Genomic DNA, 15,961 nt, shown 5'->3' on the forward strand with positions numbered 1-15,961 from the left:
GGAAGTTAAGTGCCTGACTTGGCTTCTGCACCTGCCCTCCTCCACTATAGGATTTTCCCATCTCCATTGTAATCAGGTGTATAATTTCTATATCAGTGTTTCTGTCAACGTGATTCCCAACCTACAAGAAAAAACACAATCACAGTTTTTAAAGATGCCAGTGGTTCTCTACTTGAAATATTTCTCAAAGCCCTAATAAGGAGAGGGTTTTCTGTGCCTATTTAAGGAAACACAGTTAAAAAGAAGGTAAGATTCATATTCTAAATCTGGTCTTTGATTCCTTTCTTTATATTATGTCTAATTGCTTGTGACATCTTAACTTTCTCTAGCATGATCACCATTCAGTACAGCTTCCTGTCAGTCAACTTACCTAAGAATTAAAACTACCTTGCCTTCTCAATGAATTCTGATAACTGTGCCTATGCAAAAAACAAAAACAAAACAAAACAAAACAATTGAAAACCAGTAACTTAAACTATTTTTTTCACTCTTTGGTTGAGCTTGTTCAGAAGTTAGTCTCGCATGTTTTCCCCATGTATATTATAATATAAATTGGTAAATATATTTCTTTTATTGTGTAACCTACTACTAAGGTAGACACCATAACTAAAATCTAACTCTAGTTATCAGTTTGAAATGAAGATGGGGCAAAGAGGCTTAGAACCTAAAGAGAAAGGGAGGAATAGTCCCATAAGATAAAGAAAATAATCTGCTTAAGCTACTTTGGTCTCATCCACTGGCAAGAGAAGCTTAGAGAATTTGGAGTTTGTGGGTATTCCAATTATCTTACTCCATCCCGTTTAATACTTCAGCTTTCCCAGATGAGACCTGGAGACAGGGCATGTTAAATAGCACGTTGACCACCCACAGCCAAATCTTTTCATTTGTTTTTGGGGACCGCAGCTCTGTGGATATGAGTCAAAAGGTTCTACTAGAATCATCAAATAGAGTGTCTGGGTTTAAGTTTGAGCCCCGATTTCCCGGTTCTCCCTCAGGTCCGATGCACATAATCTACTCCTGGACAAAGTTCCGTTCCAGTCAAGGCTCTTGAGTGCCCAGAATACAAATATCTCTTTGTTAGTGTTTGATGTTTTGTTCCTTTGTTGCTTCCTTTTTTGTTTTTTTGTTTGTTTTTGTTTTTGTTTTACAGATAATGTGCCAGAAGAGCTAACGGGCTTCTACACAATCACGTTTGACTAGTTTGGGCAAATTAAATCTGCTGTCACACTCTATTAAATGCTTAAGGCAAAGTACTTTCTGAGAATTTTTTTTTTTTGATGCCTCTGTTTAGAAAACATGTACCTATATATTATAGAAATTGAGTCTACAAACAGATAAAATATATAGATGTGGAGATAATAAGATTGTTCTATTTTGTTTATTTTCTAATTTTGGTTTTTTTTAACCAGGAAAACACATTTCAGAGAGTTTTTTTTAATAATGATAATTAATATTATTCTGTTAAACACTATATCTTTTCAAAAGTGTCTCTGCTATCTTAATGCATACTGATCTAAATTGATTAACTTGTTCTATATTTTTAAAATTTAGTTTGCTTTGCTCCCATCATCTACTTCTTTTTTTTCAAAATTATTGACTGCAAATCTTGTGTTTGCTTTTGCTCTTTAAACTAATTTGTTTTTCTTGGTGTATCTTATTAAGACCAATTGACACACATATCCCAATATTTTCATCTTTCCAAGCATTCCCTACACCTTTAGAATTAGTATCTATTTTCATTACCTTCATTATCCTTCCTAATCACATGATATATTTCTTCATTGTTTTTCTATTTGAAACCCGATTTTATTACTTAGTCCCTCTCCTACAATTAATTTACTCTAGTTGAATTGTTGCTGTATTTCACCTAAGAGAGAATAGCATGCCTCTGGTGGTCCAAGTTATCTCTTACCAAAGCACTCAGTGTGGGACCTTGGAGTTATCAAGTAAATTTATTTACAAACACTTTGAAGATCCTACTCTATGAAGTACATTGCATATAGCACTCTAGAGGAGTTATAGGAGAAACAATTTCCACTTTTAATATGTTTATAAATTCATGAGAAAAATGCTCAGAAGTAAAATCAATTAGTCTTTAAAATGTTAATCAGCCCAAAATGGCATCATTTATTCATACCATGATTCAGTGAATTTTAATCAATGCCTTCTATGTGCCAGTCACCGGGCCAATTCTAGGAGTGCAGTAAAACCATGGTACCTGCCTCATGGCCTCAGAAGTATATCCTGGAAGGCTGATTGAAAGTAAACAGAAATTGGGGCACATGGGGGGCTCAGTCTTTTAAGCATCCAACTCTTGATTTCAGCTCAGGTCATGATCTCGAGGTCTTGAGATTGAGCCCTGCCCTGGGCTTCACACTTGGCATGGAGTCCGCTTGAGATTCTCTTTCTCCCTCTGTCCCTCCCCCTGCTCACACTCTCTAAATTAATTAATTAATTACTTAAATCCTTAAACAAAAGAAAAAAGAGGGGCGCCTGGGTGGCTCAGTTGGTTGGGCGACTGCCTTCGGCTCAGGCAAGAGTCCCTGGATCGAGTCCCGCATCGGGCTCCCTGCTCGGCAGGGAGTCTGCTTCTCCCTCTGACCCTCCCCCCTCTCATGTGCTCTCTCTCATTCTCTAGAGTCCCTGGATCGAGTCCCGCATCGGGCTCCCTGCTCGGCAGGGAGTTTGCTTCTCCCTCTGACCCTCCCCCCTCTCATGTGCTCTCTCTCATTCTCTCTCTCTCAAATAAATAAATAAAATCTTTAAAAAAGAAAAAAGAAAGTGAACAGAAATTACAAGTAGGACAAGCACTGAATGCTGTTGGAGCAGGCAACATGGAAATCCAATCTAATCACAGGGCTGAGAGAGGATTTCCTTGACTTAATGATGTTTGCCCTAAAGACATTAATAATGTTGGATAGGTGAATAGAAAGGAGTAGAAAACAGGACGGTTGTGTACTGACCAAAGGAATACTTAAAGTGTTGTAAGAAAGGCCTTTGGGAAAAGATAACTCTTGGGACAATATGTAATTTGATCTAGAAAAAAATGTTTAAGGCACTAGCTATGTTCTCTATAAAACTCTGTGTGCTAGGAAGGACATGGAAGGGTTGGGAATGACTGAGGCATGCATTCCAAGTGGAAGGAAGAGCTTAGCAAAGAATGGGAGGCAAAGCAGTAAGTGTAGATGAGCTGGAGAGCAAAGGGGATGCTGGTGAGTAACACGGAGATAAGGAAGGTATTAAAGAAGCTTTAATAGCCAAGGAAGTGTGTTCTAGATGCTAAGTATAAAATGAGAATAAGAGGAATTAGAGGCTAGAAGGAGAATCCTTGGAGCAATGTGAGTGTTATTGCCTGGGTTAGGCTAGTGTGGCAGATGCTGTTGGTGGCCTGCCCAAATCCCTTTGGCATCCTCAATCCCGTTTCCATACACACCACCTGCTACCTACCACAAGCATCTGCGACTCTCTGCCCTAGGGCTTTCCCTGGCCACAGGAGCATGCCTGCCCTATCCAGGGCACAGGCCTGACATTTGGGGGAGTTAATACCTTTCACCAGGAAAGGATAGAAATTCAGTGCATGAATATCCCATTTCTCCCACACCAGCAGAGAGGGACAGCTGTGGGGCATGTCCTATTCAGTCTTCCAGAGGTCCCCGACAGGATGGAACGCCAAACACCTTCTATTAGCCTTCTTCTCTTCTCTGTGTTACTTCCTCAGTTCTGTATGAGCCGTCCCGGGATCACCTCCAAATAAATTGCCTGTCCCAAATCCCTGTCTCACATTCCGCTTCTGGGGGAACCCAAACTGAGCAGTTAGTTACTGAGGAAATTGAAGAAGAATAAGGAGTATTTGGAGATGATGATAAAGAGAGAGTTCCTTAGTGGATACCCAACCTAGGAGTCAGGTGTCCGTCCCCATATCCTACAGCCAACTGCATTCTCTCCTAGCATCGCAATCGTTTTGTTCATCCACTAAATGGGAGCTGTGGATCACCAATACTGATAGTGACAAAGAGACATGATCCTTGAGGCACCTGGGTGGCTCAGTTAAGCGGCTGCCTTCGGCTCAGGTCATGATCCCAGGGTCCTGGGACTGAGCCCCGCGTCCAGCTCCCTGCTCCGCAGGAAGCCTCTTTCTCCCTCTCCCACCCCCCCTCCTTGTGTTCCCTCTCTCTCTGTGTGTCTCTCTCTGTCAAATAAATAATAAAAAATCTTTAAAAAAGAGAGAGAGAGAGACATGATCCTTAATTTACAAAAATCTACAAAAATATAACATCCAGTGCTTTCCATCATTGTGTGCCAGTTACTGATCTCAGGTTGTTTTTATTACCACCTCACAGAAAATGAGCACCCATGGAACCAGGACATCTCTGCATTAACAAGAACTTGAAAGACACTTAATCGAAACACTCATTTTACAAGGTAAGGCAACTGAGGCACAGGAAAGAGAAATAATGAGCACGATCACACAGTTGGTAAGTGGAGACTTGCAAATAAGATCTGGATTCTCTTCTCTCTGTCTAGCCCATCCCACCCCACCCCTGTCTGCCAGCAGGAGGAAAAAAAAAAAAAAAACCTTCAAAAATAATAGGAAACTATTGTTTTACCATATCTATGGTAGAGGACTGAAACAAACTGTTTTGAAGGCCGTTGCTCTCGTAACAAAACAGGAGTTTTTAGACACCAAAATCATGATTCGTAAAATTCTAAAATGTGTTTTCCTCTTGCCACGTGTTGTTTTTCTTTTTTCTGGATTGAAAGATAATAGAAGTTAATGTGTACAAGAAGCAGTTCAGTAGCCTCAGGTAATGATAAGGTATGTATCCAAGTGACCTTTGTCATTGAATACAAACCAGACTATTCAACTAATGCCGAGAATAGCTGTTAATTACCTATCAAAACACCACTCACCAGAATTCAGAAATGAAAGTCAAAAAGGGAGACATGGGTCCAGCTGAACACATCTGGAAAAAGGCAACAGAAGCAGCCAGTGTGGCCTGGAGTTTGGTGGATGTTAATACAGTTGTTCTATGGAAACCCATTTGGGTCCATACAGTCAAACATGTACATGCATCCTTTGTAGTTGAAATAACCGACCCCATTTTCCATATCAAGCTCACAGTTTCCCAGGTGACAAAACTTAATTTCCATCTAATTATGACCTTCTGTCAGGGTTGTGTCTAAGTTTCTGGGGGGCTCTGACAAAGTTCTGAGGTATCAATGGGGGTCAGGGCGTGAGTGGGCTCTGGATCTTGGTGGTTATCAGTCCACGCATTTTCTTGCTGCATCTGTCACATGCTGACCCTCAAGCTACTTGTGGTCTGACAGCTTTCTATGCCATGTTTGCACGACTCTTGGTAGCATGGGAAAATGGTCTGCTTCTCCTGCCAGGCTGAGGAATGTGGGGACCCTGGGGAGCTGACACAGGTCCACACACCTGGATACCACTCATGACATTTCCTCTGCTCCTGAGCCATGCTGCTCTCCCAAGGCCCACTCAGGAAAGGTAGCACCAGGCTCTACTATGTCTCAGGTTTCCAGCCTCGTCCAGGTCCTGGGCCTCAGGCCAAGGAGTACAGGCAGCAAGGTCTCCAGGGAACAAGCCAGCCTCTTAGTCTCTCACTTTCCCCTGGCCATATACCTCCTACAGCCTAGATTCCATTATTGGGAAAACTAACCCTGGCTGATTAAAGATCCTTCCAAACATTGCTATGACTTCTGCCATATATTTTGACCTTGACTTGTGAAGATCCCAAGAGCCAAAAATTTCCCCCGTTTTTCTCTCTGTTCTTTGATGCCCCATGGATTTGCTGCTTGAATAGAGAAAGTGTCACAAGATAACAACTGCAACAACCAGAAAAGTGAAGATTAATCATCAATTAATATACAGAAATATGTCTCCAGTGACACACAAATTTTAATTCTTACTCTGCCTTTTCATGTGTAATATAAGAGTTAAAGTATGAAAAAAAATGAGACTGGTGAGGGACACCTGGGTGGTTGAGTCAGTTAAGCGTCCAACTCTTGATTTTAGCTTGGGTCATAGTCTCAGGGTCAGGAGATCAAGCCCCAAGTTAGGCTCCGTGATCAGCAGGGAGTCTGCCTTTCTCCCTGTCCCTTTGCCCATTTCATTCACAGTAGGCTGAAAGCCTCAGGGCCCCACCCACCATAATTTACCCATTGGGTTGAATGTCCCCTGCCAACAATTTCATTACGGTTGAATGACAGCCCTAATCTTTAGCACAGTCGCACCCAGATCCACACTGGTACTCAGCTCTCCATCTTCACAACAAAGGTGAGAAGCACAACTTTCCACCTCTTGATTTGTAATGTATAGGACCCAGGCCCCAAAGCCAGACAGGGACAAAGCTGGAACTGGAGTTCAGGTATCTGTATTTAGGTCATGTGCTGGAGGGTTTTTTATTTGTTTTCCTTGTTTTTACTCACTGGTCCGTGATGATCCCAGTGTTAGCCATTATCAGAGACTTGAGCAAAGTGTCTCCTAAACTTGAAGCTGTTCATTCTTGACTTCTTTAAGGGAACTAGGTATCATCTCAATAAATGATGGCATTAGAGTGGAACCTGAGAAGACCTAACAAAAAATTGTATTTGAAATTTACGGCAATACATTTTTCTCCTCAGTGTGCAGCAGCCATCACTGGATATAGTTAGTTTTCCTGTAAATATAACAGTCTTATTTAGCAAGAAAGCATTTCTTAGAAAATAATTTCTAGACTAGAGACACAATTTTAATTAAGTAGAAACCATTCGATAATAGAAGCTACAGATAACTGCTTTGTGGATATCCTTCTCAGGTCAAAAATAATTTGGTAGAACACCTTCCTGAAATTATATCCATTTTGGGTCTCACTACATCATGCAATTGAAAGCTAAATGAAATTCTGATTAGTAGCCTGCTGTTAAATGATACAACATAAAAGGCTAAATGCCATATAATTGATAAGCAACTAAAAACTCAGCTAGTCTGTATACCCTAAGCAAATGAGCATACTTCAAAAACAATGATGTGGTATCTCATTATCAATCTCAAAATTACACTCTGGCACATTCAGGGTGCTGAATAAAGGGGTTTTTTTTCCCTTTGTTCCTGAACACCATCCCTTATCAAGTTGGAAAAGAGGCTTGTTCTCTCTCATTAACCAGTATTTATTGAGCACCTACTTGGGACAAGTTACCGTGCTAAGCATTATGGGTCCTTAAAGGGATAATAAAAATTATTGCTTCCTCATAGTAATGTACAAAATATTTCTCAGAGAAGAAGTGTAAAAAAATGCTTATTTCCAAAAATAAGTTCTAGACATTAGAAAGGACATCTTGATAGAAGTGAAAACTCTTACAGGCACCAATCTTTTCTCCAGACCACATTCCCTTGGCAACCTCTCTGTCTGACGGTCACAGTCGCTGCCATTCTGAGGGGAGAAACTGTTTCCCCTTTAGCTTAGGTCCAATTATGGCCATCTAATCTTTTCTTTAATTACTCATAGCATAAATGAAGTAAATCCAGAATATTTAAATGTGGTTTATTAGCAACCAAAGGTAAGTGCTATGCTTTTGAAAAAGGCTCTTGGGTCAAATAAGTCTCAGAAACCTTGATTTTAAAAAGGAAAAAAAATTATTACTGCAAAGCTTCCATAATCTGTAATAAGCTAACAAGCACTATGGAGATTAAATAGCAAATATAAAATTTGTAGTATTTCCCTAATTTATGTATGCTGAACTTTCATAAACATGTCACAATTTTTTTGTGGTGGTAGAGATAGTTCAAGAACTAGTGTTTTATGGAACATTGAGAAATACTGGTGAATTTAAAAAAAGCATTATTATTCTAGAAGATAGATAGTTCCATGGGCTCTAACAGGCTGTCAAGTTTTAATGGGAAAGAGATTTAATCTCTTTTTTTTGAAGATTTTATTTATTTATTTGACAGAGAGAGAATGAGAGAGAGAGCACATGAGAGGGGGGAGGGTCAGAGGGAGAAGCAGACTCCCTGCCGAGCAGGGAGCCCGATGCGGGACTCGATCCAGGGACTCCAGGATCATGACCTGAGCCGAAGGCAGTCGCTTAACCAACTGAGCCACCCAGGCGCCCGAGACTTAATCTCTTTGAAGAATGGATAGGATAAACCATTCAAGGTAGGAATTAACAGGAAAAAAACAAAAAACAAAAAACCCTGGTATGTAGCTACTTAAAGATATTTCCTACATATTCATTTGGATATATATATTCATATATCCTTCCATTTTTATTTATTCATAATTCTAATTTCCACAAAGGATTGAGGTAACTCCCAGATGTATGTTTATCCCTCACCACCATTTAGCTATCACTTCAAAATAGTCCTTTACATTGTGTGATGCATTGTGGTTTACAAAGTCTCCATATGCAGGGTTCATGAAATATAATGTGCTTAAAAATGACAGGGATGGGAGGAGCAGTCTTGTCAGTAATACTGATTCTCAGCCTTCATAGAGATTCCTGTCCTTGTAACAAGTATCTCAGCTGACTCCATGCAGGTAATGTAAGAGTCCATTTTTTGCATGTTGCTTTAGATTAATGTTATTTAGAAAAGATATCTAATCACAAACTTTCATTTCTCATCACACCCTAAAAACATAGTATTTCTCTAGATAGATACATAATAGATACATGGATGGATAGATAGATGATAGGTGAGGGGACAGGTAGAAAGGTAGGTAGATATATAATCTAAGAGTATTACAAGAATAAATTATGCATAGGAATAATCTAGACTAGGGATTTCTAATTCTATGATAAATAATGTCCTAACAAGGAGATGACTCAAACTTCGAACTTACTTATTTAAAGTCAGAAATAAAGGAAGAAGGGGAGGAAGAAAAAGAGGGAGAAGGAAGGGAAAGAAAGGGATGGTGGGAAGGAAAGAGGAAATAGAGCTGGTAGCTGTAGTTAAATAGTTCCAATTTCATTAAGATGGCTTAAAAGGAAGAATTTACGGGGCGCCTGGGTGGTGCAGTCAGTTTAGCCTCCAGCTCTTGGTTTCGGCTCAGGTCGTGATCTCAGGGTGTTGAGATTAAGCTCCCCACCCCCACCCATTGGCTCTGTGCTTACTGCAGAGTCTGCTTGAGATTCTCTCTCCCTCTGCCCCTGCCCCTCTCTGGGCGCACGTGTGTGTGCAAGCTCTCAAATAAATAAATAACAGAGCTTGGGGTGAAAGGTTGACAATGTTTCTGTGGCAGGCCCTGCAGGAGTGAACAACAGCCCAAGTTCTCATCTCTAAGGACAGGTGAAGTCCACTGACTCTGCTGGCAGCCCCATCTAAGAAATCTTTGGAAGGGGAGCCTAGCAATGAGAATCATTTAAGAGTAAAGAAGGTTTGGGTTCATATCCATAAGCCTCTGGAAAATAACCTTTGTAATGCTGTTTTTCAAAATGATTTCTCACAACTGAGGGATAACAAAAGGGAAAGGAACACACACATAATATGGCACAAAGTGGTGTGGTTTTCACAGTCCTTGGGGGGTAGGGTGTCCGCCTAGGTGACCCAGAACGACAGCTGTCAGTTCCAGCCTGTCCCAGCCCCATCCCTACCACTCCTAATGATTACCTGCCATCTGTGTCCTCAGCCACACCCATCTGGGCAACAATGACTGACTCAGCCTAGCAGAATTAGAAGCCCTGCCCCTGCCCACTTGCAAGTCGGGTCTGGAAACTGTCCTGAGCCATCTTAAGTCATTGAACCTGGAGGTCAACAGAACCCTCTGTGCCAGGAAGAATATTACATTTCAGGTTCCCTAACTAACCCTCACTGGCATGACCAGCCTGAATGACTGACCCTTCAGTTCCAGCTCGTGGTGCTTGCTTTCTCTTGAGAGTGTCTTCCCCAAGGTGTGGGCAATTAGGAACCTGATTTTGAACACCAGCCAGCCAACTCAGGAGTTAGGCCCTTCTCACCTGGCAGGGGAGAGTAGGAAGATGGGGAAAGATAGGAGAATTTTAATCCATAGGAGAACACGGTGAAGATCTGAAAAGTAAAAACTCACACCACAAAAAGCAAAAATGAGAAAAGATTGCAAGGAAGGCCTCAGTTTAGTGAGCATTTGGCTACCTGGGTAATTTATCCAGGCATGTCAGGCACCAGGCTCAGGTCCACAGTGAAGACGCTTTCATTAAACTTGCACCAAGGACAGGCTCAGATCAGGAAGCAGGTGTGGCTGTTTCCAGGGAATGGAGTTCCTGGATATTTTTTAGAAGAACTGGGTAAGACTGGGACTGACTTTCATTTGTGATGCTAAAACAGCAACACTTTTCATTAATTATTCTTTGAATGTTGACATGTTTTCTCTACCACTTTTGGCACTTCTGTCTTCTCACTGTTTTTTTAGTGTGGTGACTAATGCACACAATGGTTAGAAGAAAAAAATAAAACCACACAATGCCGGGTTCATTTTTACTGCAGTCTTGATATTTTTGAAATTTGATGTAATAAGACCATCAATCACTGGCGTGTCAGACAATGAGTGTCTAACAGAGCACAGAACTGAATGCCCACAGTTCCCAGTCCCAGAAAAGGGGATAAACTCCTTCACAAAGAAGCTGCTTCGACCCCACCCCTTCCCTAAGGAATCCTTCAGCACTTCCTTTAGCATCTCTTATGGTTCTCCCCTTCTCAGTTTTCCATACCCCTCTTCTTCTGGGTCCCTAAGTCTTACAGGGTCCCTTCTTCCTTTCACTTACTGATTCTTGTCTGCATCCCTTCTGCTCATGACCTCACAGACATCTCTGGGCATGATTTCAAGATCTCTCTGGAATAATTTGACATGTCTGTCATCAAAATTTCTTACTACCTAAAACACAAAGAAAACAGATCTACTCCTTTTTTCTAAGCACAGAGTTCTGTGTGTATAGAACTTGTCCTCGTCTCCCTCATTCCCTGACAGGCTAATCGCACCCTGAATTAGTCAACATTCTCTCTCAACACATGACTTACTTCTTCCATGTGTGCATCCATTGATATATATTTTTAATTGAGATATAAATGACATATAACACTGTATTATTTTCAGGTGTACAATATAATGATTCAATATTTGTGTATATTGTGAAATCACATCTCATTAACATCTATCACCATCATGGTTACAATTTTTTTTCTCTTTTTGTGTTGAGAATTTATAAGATTTAGTCTCTTAGCAGTTTTCAAATATACATTACAGTATTCTTAGCTATAGTCACTGTGCTGTAAATTACATCCCCAGGACTTATTTTATAACTGGAAGTTTGGTGCATCCATCTATTTACTGGTTTCATATTCACTGAGTCCTGACTATCTTTTGCTTAGGCTCATCATAATGACCCTTCACTCTTCTCTGCAAACTTACCTCAGAACCTCCAACCTGTGTCTTTAAGATGTCTCAAATATGTCACATTACTGAGCCCCCGATCGGGTGTCTCCAGCAAGGCTATTGTGGTTATAGAGCTTGGAGACCACTGAGTGACCTGATTACCAAAGAGAGCACTTGAAATGACAGCACAGGGCAGAACAGCCACACTCCAACCCTCCCCCAGCCACAGGGAGCCTCTCCATGATACAATCAAGCACAGTGAACTTCCAGAAAATGTCTACTGACTCCATCTACTTAATCAGAAATAACTGAAAAAACTCCTCCTTATGATATTCACATACAAAAAAATTCTCTAAGGAAAACATCAAGCATTTTCCAATTAAGAACTCTTCAAAAGAACAGCAGACAACAACATTTTTAAAAAGTATTTCCTATGTATTTATGTATAAAAAACGAAAAACCAAAAAGCTTACTCATCAGAATTTTCAGGTTCCATATGTTAACCTCAAATACAATTATGGTTGACAAAAAACAAATTTAACAAGTAAAAAAGCTTGTTGTTTTTCCAACTCTCACCTACTGTGTTCAGGTTCCTCCCACCCACTGCAACCCCCATCCAAACCCTCCACTGGCCCAAGCTGTTTGGGGACGTCCCCAAGAAGCCTCGTCATACAGACATACTCATTATTTCCGTCGGGTCCCGGCACTACTGTCTCTTTCCACATACATTTTTCATAGACTCTGTGTGTGTGTGCGTGCGTGTGTGCGTGTGTGTTTGAGAGAGAGACAGAGAGAGGTAGAGATGGGGGGGAAGAAGAGAGAGGGAGATGCTCCTGCTTTCAAAGCATTTACTGTGTAGTAGAAACATAAGAATTGACATTTACTTAACTATCAAATATTAGCTATTTACCGTGCTAGGTTATTTACATCCATTATATCACTTAATCTTTGCAGCTTCCTCAATAAAATACGTATTATTGTTATTCCCACTTTAGAAATAAAAAATTTAAAATAGAGACAGAGAGAGGCTAAATAACTTGCATAATCACCTACCAAGTGTCACAGAGTGGTTTTGTCTTGAACACGTTTGTCTGGATTTTCTTAAACAACCCACTTTCCCACCACAACATCCCATCCTCCCAATTCATCCTCTGGTACCCATACTCCACCAATCCTTCAGCCTCCCCAAAACTGACAATCCATTGATCCTACCCTCTTTTTTTCCCCTCCTTACCCTGCTTAAAATCCACAGTCCATCATCATAAGCACTTCTTGGCACACACCACCAGGGCCTTTCTGGCTTGCTCCCTTTGCATGCTCACTTGGTAAAAACCCAATGCTGATTAAACCCAACACTGCACCTCTTCTGTGTCTGCTCCCTCCCAGCTGCTCATGGCTAGTGAGAAGCACACAAGCAAGAGGACTGGTCTCTGGTGAGACATAAACTTTAAGCCAGTCCTTAATGGTGGGCACTTTTATGATTGTTGCAACATGCCTTTAAAGGGTTGGCTAGAACATAAAACTGAATGAGGTAAGTTCTGTAAGTTCCCAAGTGCTTCCCAAGATGAAGCCCAGCTCATGCATAGATGAGGAATCACTGGTTGAAATTGTATTAATTGAGGAAAGCTGTTTCTCCTACTTAAGCTCTCTTTGTTCTTCCCAGTAACACGTGAAAATTAGTTTCAGAAACAATGCTGAATTAACAAAAAGAGAAATCACACGGCTATTACAGAATTATGAACCGTCTATATGTGGGCCAACAGCGTTGCATCCAAGTGTCATCAAAGGAAGATGGCGGCTGATGCCAACTCTCCTCACATCCACAGCATTTTTACCTTAAACCTCTTAGGCTCAAAAACCTAATGTTTTCAGGCCACTAAGAGCAAATACAAGCTCTCAGTGTAAACACACAGTAACCAAACTGGCAAACAGATGTATAAAACCAGAATCGAACTACAAATAGGCCTGTTACAAAGTCTCCAATATTGGAATTGGTGTAACCCCTTTTACTCCCCTGTATAGGAAGCCAAATCATAAGCAGAAGTTTGACTGGTGAGCTTGTAACAGAGAAGTTATCTTAATTGAGTATATAATGGCATTAGTTTAAGGTAGCCTAGGGCATCGAGTGCCACCATACTAATAATAGCTTTGCCAATGAGACTGGAAGTGTGATCCTTGGTTGGCCCCCAGTTCCCCTCCTTGGCACAGTGCTTGGATGAACACTTGTCAATATTGGCCTTTGGTGTCCTCCTCCCAGAGTGATGAAAACCTTTCTCTAATAACATCAATTCAGTCAATCTGGTTTCTCTTAAATTCCACAGATCTGAATGCTATTTTGTCTGTTTAAGATAACTTGACATAACTCTGGTTTTTTATTCAATGACTTCACAAGTAAATTCTCAGAGTTTAGTGAATATGACATATTTACAGTTTCTTAGGGAATCCCTCTCTGCAGCCTCCACAAGACATCAATGGGAAATTCCAGAATAAATAGGAGGAAAGTACGACCTAAGTTCTATTTTGGGAGATAAGAAAAACGGGTAGATGCTTATAGTGTTTCGTCTCCCTTCTCTGCCTATGTACATGGCTGGCACATCTTGATATGTGCCAGAAAATTGATGACAGAAAAATTCAACTAATGGTAGCAAAGATCCCCCCCAAATTTTTTTTCAAACAGTTATCACTACAGCGAAATCCTGGGGTTTAATCCACGTCATCCCTGTGTGCCAGAAAATCTATAAAATCTGTAACAACAGGGAAACTATATTATATTGTCTCTTCAATTCTAAGCAATCTAAACCGTCTTCATCATCAAGAGCATTTGTGGTATTCATTTCACCACAGCGTAATAAACAAGAAGATACCAAAGATATTGTTTTCTCTGCTTTGTATTTTCTGCATTCCCAATTTGGTTTCTTTTAAATCTGGTAAAAAGAATGTAGCTTTTGCCTCCAAACTCATTATTAGGACAATAAGATAATGTTCACGGAATGCAGTAAGTATAGATGGAATTCAAACTCCTGATGGCTATATTAAGATCATCTTTTTCAATGGAGTCTTTTTTTAATTAATTACAGAATACCAGTTAATTCCTCTGAGCATTTAGATTTTTTACCATAAGTAATTAACTCCTCTGACCTTCTCTCGTCTTTTTAACACTGTGAACCACTGTCGTTAGATTCGTGTCAGATATGCTTTCTCATACTTGCCACACACAGATGCAAATCTCAGCAACGGCACCCTGACATCTAAATGTAGATGTGCACAACTCTGCTGAGCCCCGCTCTCATTGGAGCCTTCCTGCACACAGACTCTGAGTTCTGATGCAAATGCCACCAAGGTGATCTTCACCATCTGTCCAGCATTTCTGGGGACGCACCACGGGCGCATGTTGGAAGGAGGACGAGTCGATGTTTCCCTCACATTGGTCCGTGCTATTTTTTCCACCCACCACGCCAGTAAGCTGCACAAATCTCTGGCAAGCAGCCACTTTCAGTTTTCTCAGAAGCTGAGAGACTGGGTCTCTTATATTTTAAAAAGGCAAACGCTGCCTTATTCAACCTAATCATTACTTAGAGAACGATAGCAAAGAATCAAGCCCACTGCTTTTTATGCCTCAAGACATCAGCCCGGGCTGCATTTCTCAATGTTTCAACTTCTCTTTTCCAGTACAGAAAAATAGTGTAGAAAATGGGCTCTCCTCCAGAGGAACCACCCACCTTCTGACACTCTGAGTACAAGAATGTGCTATTTCTACTCCATCCTGGAACTCCGCAGTGGAATGTGACCCAACCCTAACACCAGGTGGCCCTCCTTGAAAAGTACACAGTTGTCATCCATTTAAAGCAGGATGCATCCACTTCTAACAGAAGCAGATCTGAAAATGTTGACTATTTCTTTCGATATCTATGACTGGGGTTCTGGGGCTGATGTTGAAGTGTGGGTATTGGAGAAGGTAGGCTGGATGTGGCGTGGAAACAGGGGGCTTGGGACATGGAACAGGATTTGGGAATGAGAACTCTAAGAGCAAGGAAAGAAGTTCCAAAGGGAAGTGAACAAGTACCAAAAATAACCCTTCTATGTAGAAGAAATGTCCAGGAGAAAGTTACTGAAAATTCCCTTCGCAATGGATTGGAGGTAGTTGATTTATTTTTCCTTTCATACTTTAATATACAGTTGCTGTGAATTTTTTTTTTTAATTCCTCATTAGACTCACATTTTAATTTGATCTACTAGATGTTGCCCACTCATATTTCCAAAAGATCATTTGTAATTCATTTCTTTCTTTAAAGAACTGCACTGAGTGCTCTTTGTGAAACACTTTGCTATATGCCATTGTAGATACAAGATTAATAAAGCACTGCAAGTTTTACTGATAAGTCAAAATCATTAAAATGTGGTAAGAATGCTCAGCCAGGAATGAGAAAACAAAAAAAGGTTCTCAGGGCAATCATTTGCTATTTTTAAGCCTTGCCTTCTTAATTTATCAAATGAGAAAATACATCAGGAGGTCTCTAAGTTAGTAGGCAATGTTAACGTTCCTTCATAGGTTTTGCTTTCTTCTCCCTCACTACCTCTTCTTCTTTAAGGCCCTCCTTTTTTTTTTCTTCATTGCAACA

The sequence above is a fragment of the Mirounga leonina genome, unplaced genomic scaffold (assembly GCF_011800145.1).
Source record: "Mirounga leonina isolate KUSES-001 unplaced genomic scaffold, KU_Mleo_1.0 Mir_127, whole genome shotgun sequence".
NCBI classification, from domain to species: domain Eukaryota; kingdom Metazoa; phylum Chordata; class Mammalia; order Carnivora; family Phocidae; genus Mirounga; species Mirounga leonina.